The 9,012-nt window shown below is 36.5% G+C and overlaps 1 pseudogene; it reads right to left on the minus strand.

Annotated features, from left to right (window-relative positions):
• Window positions 1-6,235: 6,235 nt before the first annotated feature.
• On the minus strand, window positions 6,236-6,328 carry LOC119469766 (annotated as a pseudogene).
• Between the last annotated feature and the right edge of the window lie 2,684 nt (window positions 6,329-9,012).

Raw genomic sequence — 9,012 nt, forward strand, 5'->3', positions numbered from 1 at the left:
AGGACTGCCACTGTCCTGTCTGACTCCTCCTGTTGTGATGAGCAATATAGAGAGGCTCAGGGATTGATATTATTTGGTTCCATATTTTAGAAAGATATTTGGTAGTTATATAAAGTACATCTAGTTTGACCAGTACCACTTATAACTTTAAATTGTTGTACAGAAATTGATCCTTTATTATTTAGAAAATATACTTTAAAGTTAATAATACTGAGAGAATTCATGATTCTTTCCTGTTGCCTTCCCTGTCATTTAATTCTTTATTTATTTTTAGAGCTTTTGTACTGGCTCATCTTCCCTTTCCTGAGAAGTTGATTTTAAAAATTAGATTTGCAAGAGCTTATCCTTTTAGAGGATGACAAAAATCACTTGAACTTAAGGAATTTTTTTTTTTTTAAGTTCCCTGTGTGCCCTCTTCAGATCACATCCCAGAGAAGAGAGACTTCTGCAATATTGTGTTAACCATTTCCTTTCTTTCTTCAAGTGTTATCCACAAATGTATATATGTATGTGGTAATAAGCATGAAATTTGCCATCTTAACCATCTTGAAGTGGGTAGTTCAGTAGTGATGAGTGTATTCACAACATTGAGTACTAGATCTCCACTTTTTCATCTTATAGAGCTGAAGCTGTATATTAATTAATCAATCAACTCTCTATTTCCCCCAGGCCCAGCAGCTGGCCTTTTGTTTCTATGAATTTGACTATTCTAGATACTTCATGTAAGTGGAAACTTGCAGCGTTTGTCTTTTTGTGAGTGGCATATCTGAGTTAGCATGTCTTCAGGGTTCATCCATGTTGTCACATATGATATATGATATATGACTCATAAAAGCCAGAATATCTTTTCTGTTGAAAAGCTGAATAATGTTCCATTTATAAAGTTCTGAATCTTCATGTGACTGAATTTATAACATTCATATTTGGAATTTTTTTTATACCTAGTTTAGGAAATTCTTCTGTATCCTGAGATCATAAAGATAGCCTCCTATATTTTTAAGAAATATTTTTTCTTTGTTTTAAAACAAGATTAAATTTAAAGGAAGGTTATCAGTACAATTCAGATAACATTTGCTTTTCCCAGAACCATTTGCTAATAAGTTGCTGACTTGATGACCCATTGCTTCCAAATATTTTAGTGGCATTTCCTAAGGACATTCTTCTGTGTAATATCAAAATGAGCATCAAAATTAGAAAATTAATACATTTCTATGATTACATCTTCAACTTTATTCAAGCTTTACTGGTTATCTCATCAAATTCTGTTTAACAACAGGATTTAGTTTGGAATTACAGGTTGCATTTGGTTCTAAACTCTCCTTTAGACTAAGTCTCCTTATGTCTAGACCACTCCCTTTATTGAATTGAGATGTATTCCTTCCTCTTCTATTTTTCGGGAGGGATTGTATAAAACCAGTGTTAATTCTTTCTAAAAAATTTGATAGAATTCTTCAGTAAAACCATTTGGGCCAAGTTTTTTTGTTGTTGTTTGTTTGTTTTGGTGGAGGGGTGGGAGATGAAGTTTTGCTTTTGTTGCCCAGGCTGGAGTGCAATGGCACGACCTTGGCTCATTGCAGCCTCCACCTCCTGGGTTCAAGGATTCTCCTGCCTCAGCCTCCTGAGTAGCTGGGATTACAGGCACCTGCTACCACGCCCAGCTAATATTTTGTATTTTGAGTACAGAAGGGTTTCACCATGTTTGCCAGAATGGTCTTGAATTCCTGACCTCAGGTGATCCACCCGCCTCGGGCTCCCAAAGTGCTGGAATTACAGGTGTGAGCCACCACACTTCACTGGCCCAGAGATGTTTATGGGATTTTAAATTACAAAGCCAGTTTTCTTAACAGTTATACGGCTATTTAAATTCATATTGTATGAGTTGTTGTAGTTTGTGTTTTTTCTGGAATTGGTGCATTTCATCTAAGAAATTCCATTGTAGCTAATCTATGTGCAGTTTTCTTCTTTACCTTGTACAGACATAGTTTCAATGAAAAGATAATCTAATACATATATTTATAAAAATAAATGCATATTTTATATTTGTATCATGTAATTTTATATCTGTATCATACACGTTGGATCAAGCTCTAGATGTAGCCAAGATCTCAGGGGCAGGCTATATTCAGCACTGATGGGAAACTCAATGACCTGTAAAGTCTGTGTCTCTACACACTTCAGAGTTTGCTCTGCATGAGTCTCTGACCATACAAATGTCTATATTGTGCTGACACCTCATTCTATTTCAATTTCTTTCATGACGTGTTATTCAAAATAATGTGATACAGTGCAAATTAGATTTGCCATGATCCCTGACCTCAGGTTGCTTAGAGTCTCTGTAGGGGTTGCAGAGAAGTAATTAGGAAATCAGTAATCAGTGTGGTCAGTGTTGTGATGAGGAGGCAACAGGCCCTCATGAGAACACAGAAAAGAGGTATCTCTTTTATTCTCTGCGTCTCCGGTACCTAGTACAGTACCTTGCACATAGTAGATTCTCATTAAGTCTTTGTTGAAGGATTGAATAAACTCAGACCTGGGTGATCACAAGGTCACTTTGGAGAGGACTTGTGTCTGAGCCAAGTTAGTGATATCTATGGGCAGTAGATGAGTGGAGGGAATTCTGTCATGTGGACGCAATAATATGCAGTGTTGTAGAAGGACAGAAAGCTTAGCAATCTAAATAGTTGTCTAAAGCTGTCTATTTGCAAGTGGGGAGTGGTTTCCAAAAGTGATTGCAGACTGAAGGCTAAGAAGAAATAACTGACCAAAGTATATATTGGGCAAGGTTAGCTAAGAACCAGGATTGATTTTTATGAATTAGCATTTTTGGTTCTGGCTGTCGTGTTTACCATTACTAGGTTTAGTTTCTAACATGCCTTAAAAATAATGTTCTCCAAATGAATAAGAAGTATTTTTTTTTGTGAAGCATAATACAGTTTTCTCTGGCTTTTACCTACTAGTCTTATCCATACTATCTTTGCTTTAAAACAATACTTTTTTATGCTCTAAATATATCTGTGATAAATCATGAGTTTACCACTAATAATGGTGGATCATATTGTTGTGTTTTCATATGCCAGGCACTGTATTGAGACTCTGCCATGAGTTATTTCATTTAATGTGGACAGTGGCCTGTCTGTAAGAAAACCAAACCTAGGGCTCCCATTTTACAAAAGTGGCAACTAAGGCTTGGGGAAGTTCAATTGTGTGTACCCAAGGTCACTTAGGTAAGCCTGGGACTCACATTTGAATCTAAGTCTGTCTGACTTTATTTAACCTCTGAGCTATGTGTACTCTTTCCAATGTTTCATATGTCTTTTTATTAAACAAAAAAGGCCCAGGATTTAGTTTTACTTGTGTATATATCCTTAGAAAGTTTATCAGTTACGTAGGGAAAGAGTTTGTAGTGAAGTAACATATTAAGACTCTCCTAAAAGCAAATTACAGAAACCCACTTTAAACTAGCCAGCATGGCTGGATTCAGATGCTCCAACAATAATTACTGTGCTCTTCCTCTCTGTGTCTCCTCCTTTCTCACCTTCCTTTTCCCCCTCTTTCTTTATCCCACTGCCCCACTCCCTCTCTCATTCTGCTTTTCTTAGAGTGTTGGCCCATTCTCTCTTGTCACAGAAGCAGCCCCAGTTGAAACCAGCTCCTCCTGTGATCCTAGGAAGAGAAAGCATCTTTTCTGGGAGCGCTGGCAGAAATGCCCTGGGGAATACTCTTGGTCATTGGGACTGGGGGCTGTGAGAGGACTTTGTGCACTATATGGAATGTAGCTGTTGGGGTGACAACATGTCCATACTTCATCTTGGTAAGACATGTCATTTGATGATTGAAAGCTATAATTATTTAAAGATAATGCATAATATATTTTAATAGATCTATCAAGATATAGTTCACATACCATAGGACTGACTCATTTAAAGTATACAGTTCAATGGTTTGAATATATTCACTGCTGTACAGCTATCACCACTGATAGTCTAATCTGTAACACTTTCATCACAAAAAGAAACCTTGTACCCATTCACAGTCACTCCCTATTTTTCCCAAATGTCTCAGCCTTAAGCAACCACTCATCTACTTGCTGTCTCTACAGATTTGCCTATTCTAGACATTTTATGTAAGTGCAATCAGACGACTTGTGGTCTTTTGTGTCTGACTTCTTTCATTAGCATGTTTTCAAGGTTTATCTGTCTTTGTATATCATCATGCATTTTTTATTAATTGCCAAATATTATTCCATTATATTGATATACCACATTGTATTTGTCTGTCTGTTGTTGATGGATGTTTGGGTTGTTTTCATGTTTTTGCAACTATGAAGAATGCTGCTGTGAACATTTGTGTAGAAGCTTTTGTGTAGATTTGTTTTTACTTCTTCTGTGTGCCTATACCTAGGAGTGGAATTGCTGACTCATATGATAACTATACCTAACATTTTGAGAAACTGTCTTCCAAAGTGACTGTATCATTTTACATTCTCACCAGCAATGTGTGAGGGTTCCAGTTTCTTTACATTCTTGTCAACCGTTACTATCTTTTTGATTATAGGCATCTTGGAAGTGGTATAATGCATATTTGTTTGTTAAATAATGGCCTGTTTACTTGTCGTCTTACCTTGTATTGGAGCTTTCCCAGTGTGTTCTGAACCTGCTCCTCCTCAGTCCAGCCAGCCAGGTTGGCAGACCATGCTGATCAAAGGATCAGAAGCATATGTTTACTTTTCTTTTTCTTTATAAATTTTATTTACAAATCTAGACAGAGATTATTCTTATTTTCATATTAAGAAACAGATTATAAATGCCAGAGGTTACTAGGTTGAAGATGAAACAGAGATTTGTATTTAGGATTTATTAGGTAGTAATAAATTAGAGAGCTGCTTGCTTCAGATCTGCAGTGTTAGCCTACTTTGACATGATAGGTGGCATTCATATGACACACATTCCCACTCATGTTCACTGTGTTATATGTAGTTCCCAGCAAACTAGTTGTATCTCTGCTGCTTTTTACTTAGAAATGTGAGGGCAAGAGTAATGTCTTAGGAATAATCTTGATTATTCATAAATGATTGTTCATGAACTTGACTTTTTAAATTTTCGTTAGTATAAATTACTTGCAGCACACCAAAAACTGAGCTACTTTTTTATAATTCACAATGGTTGCTTCTAACTACTTTATAATGGCAATGTTCATTATCAGCCCTGTGGCGCTATTTAACATTCACCTTGGCATCAGTATAAAATTTGATACTGTCATGCACAGACGGTCTTCTTTCAGTGGCTTTCTCCCTAGCCCTAGAGCAGTCTGTGTATCCAGACTCCATATTGAGTCTTGCCTCCTCAGCACAACATAAGAGAATCTATGTTGATCTCTTGCCACCCATTTGCCACATATCACTGTATAACTTGAAAGTCAAGAACTTGTGATTTAGAATTTCTGTTCAGATCATGCTTACTATTTTCATGGCATCAAGCAATAGCAAGAAGATATTACACATATCAGCAGTATGCTCTAAATGTGGAAGTAATATGCTGAATTCCATAAGATAAAAGAGGAGCTTGCAGGTATTTAACAACACATATTTTTTAAGCTGATAATATGTCGGGAATAGGTGCTGGGGGATACAATGAACAAACTGGATAAGCATCTCTGTCCTTATAAAATGTACATCCCAGTGATTAATGATTTACTATGAGATCATTTATAATGTGTAATAACCAGGTAAAAAATCTATTGTGATTTTTTTGGTAGCAGTGCCTGAAAGCTTTGAAATTCTAAAAAAGAAAATAAAGGAATTAAAAATGTTTAAATTGGTGCATTTAGATAGTATATTATGTAAGTGACTATTTGCTAAGTATCCCAAAGGTAAGATATTAGAGATCCCAATTTAATCATTAAAAGTAAATACTTTTTCTATTGACCTTATCCTTATCAAAAAGTGTACTATTATAGTGACAGGCTATGCAATCTCAAAATCAACAACATTCATGTAAATTGATAAGTTGATATTATATCAAATAGAAATCTCATTATAATGAGGCAGGCTAGTAGTTAAATTTTTCAGTTTTTTAGAAGCATAATTTGAAGATTTGTAAAATTAATAGGACAGTTGAAATTGAAATTTATTTTTAAACATCAGACAGGTAATGTACTGATGTAAAAAGGTTTAAAGAAAAAGATTTGGAATCTTGTAAAATTAATAGGACAGTTGAAATTGACCTTTTTATTTAAACATCAGACTGGTATGTGCTGATGTTGTAAAAAGGTTCACACTCAGGTTTGAGTGTGGAAACCCAGTCATCACACTTAGGAATTAAAAAAGAACTAAAATACAATTTAAAAAAAATGCACATGGGTACTTTTTAACCAGTAGTACCAGGCACCTGGAAATGAATGCTTTCAAGTGAAATAAGAAAAGATCACAGTTCTTATTTGGGCCAATGCTTCTGATAGGCATAGCAGGAATGAATGAATGAATAAATGAATGAATGAATTTTATTAGCATATATAATAAATAAGTAAAGAACTTTACAAGATAATTTTAGATAGTGATAAGTACCATAACATCAGTAAAATGGTGTCTATGATAAGTGAATTAAATATTCACTTGACTACCTAATACATTTCTAAACTTATTGTGGCCAAAGGGCTCCTGATTCCCCTCACCACCAGCTTCTCACCAGGGGATGCCTCTGTATATTGTGAGGTCTGGGAAGCTTTTGAAGATGTTATTTGAGTTATGAATGGTGAAGTGTCTGTGTGCATTCCAGTTATGGTGGTGGGAAAGCATTGGCTTTGGGATGGAATTGAGTTTAGTGTGTTGGAGACAGTCAGTATGAAATGTTGGAATGTATCCAGAGAAGAAATAGTGGTAGATAAGGCTAGAGAGGTAGAAAGGTTCTTGATCTTTTAGGGCAGAATAAGGAGTTAGGATGTCACTTTAATGATGGCAGAAAGTCTGTAGAGTGTTCTAGGTCTGGGGATCGATGGCCTCATGACTGTGGCTACTGTGTAGTGACTGACTGGTAGAGGCAGAAGAGGAAATGGGGATCTTTCAGAGCTGTTGTCTGGGTAAGAAGCCATAGTAGCTGTGTAGATGGAGTCTGGGCCAGCATTGGCAATATACTTTGCAGACAGAACTAAGAACTTAAGTGTGGATTCTATGTGGAAGGCAGGATATGAGTAGTCAAGAGTTGATTTCTAGGTTTTTGTTGAGCAACTGAGTGTGTGATGGTTCAATTGCTAAGATGGGAAAAATTGGAGAAGTTGATGGTGAGGGGAATCAGAAGATACCTTTTGGCCACAATTGGTTTTAGATACTTATGAGATAGTCAAGTGAGGTGGTTTAGTGGGCAGTGGAATAAATGTCTGCAATTCAGTGGGGAGGTCAAGATTAAAATGACAAAGGTAGGTGTCAGCAACACAGAGCTGACTTCAAAGCCATGAGACTGGATGAACTCCCTATAAGGGTAGGGGCTAAGTTTACTTTCTTAAATTGAGAAAGTTGGACAGGATGGTGTTTAAGGCCCCGCCTTTTCCAAAAAGTTAAATGTTTATTGAATTTCAGAGAGTCTCTGTAAGAAACTTGAAGTGATGGAATTTTTTTGTAAAATGCTTTAGCTTCTTCAAAATCATGAAAAGGATGAATGGGAAGAAATACAGATATTTAAGTATTTGACATCTGTATTTATTCTGAAATTGCTTGTCCACAAAGCATGATATGTAACTGCAATCAAATATCCTTCTGAAAGTGAAAATAATCTCCTTCATTTTGTAAGGTTTCAGTTAAACCTGATTGGTGGTCATTGTGAACTTATTTTTATCAAAACATTTTAAACAGCTTTATTGAGGAGTCAGGTGACACTCAAGCTGCACATTTTAGAAGTGTAAAGTTAGATGTTTTCATATATATAGGTATTCACCCATAGAGCTGTCACCACTAGAGATAATAGACATGCTTGGCATCCCAACAGTTTCCTTGTACCCTTCAGTACTGTCTCCCTCCTGCCTCTGATCCACAGGCAACCACTGATAAGCTTTTTGTAACTGTAGATTAGTTTTCATAACTTATATAAATAGAATCATACAGTAGGTATTCTTTTTTTCTGGCTTTTTTCATTCAATGTAATTATTTTGAGATTCATCCATGGTGTTTTTTGTGTCAGTAGTTCTTTTCCTTTTATTTGCTAAGTAATATCCTATTGTATGGATATACCAGATTCATTTTTGCAATCATAATGAAGTTAGACTACCTTCTTTTTCCCTTCAGTGGGTCTCCTGGTTTGCTGGTATTATTTGTAGCCCTGAAAATTTGAGGCAAGTCTCAGTTAATTTAGAAAGTTTATTTTGCCAAGTTTGAGGATGCACACTCCCAAGATAGCCTCAGGAAATCCTGATGACATGTGCCCAGGGTGGTCGGGACACAGCTTACATTTTAGGGAGACATGAGACATTAGCCAACGTATGTAAAAAGTACAATGGTTGTGTCCGGAAAGGCAGGACAACTTGAAGCAAAGACAGGAAGGAGACTTGAAGCTGGAAGGAGCTTCTGGGTCACAGATAGGTGAGAAAGAGGAATGCTTGCCTTCTTTGAGTTTTTGATTAGCCTTTCCAAAAAAGGCAATCGGCTATGCATCTATCTCATTGACAGGCAGATTGTCCCTAAGCAATTCCCAGCTTGGCTTTTCCCTTTAGCTTAGTGATTTAGGGGCCCCAAGATTTATTTTCCTTTCACACACCAAAGAGACTAAAAATGTGAGTACGTACACGCACAGAGACACACTCCAAACTCTCTTCATAGAAGGGCTTCCTTGTCCTTGTATTCATCCCCCTTCATCCTGTTCAAAGATGAGCTTCCTGGCTTTCATTTACCAGAGCAATCTTGACAGTGTTGTGGATAGAAAGCAGGCCCACGGTTTCTATGTTGGTGTTCTGTGTGATTTTTTGGGGATGTGTGTATGTTGTTGAGCTTTATTTTTTATCTAGATTGTGTTTATGTCAGGAGGTTGC

This window comes from Cebus imitator, unplaced genomic scaffold, assembly GCF_001604975.1.
Source record: "Cebus imitator isolate Cc_AM_T3 unplaced genomic scaffold, Cebus_imitator-1.0 Scaffold821, whole genome shotgun sequence".
Taxonomy (NCBI): Eukaryota; Metazoa; Chordata; class Mammalia; order Primates; family Cebidae; genus Cebus; species Cebus imitator.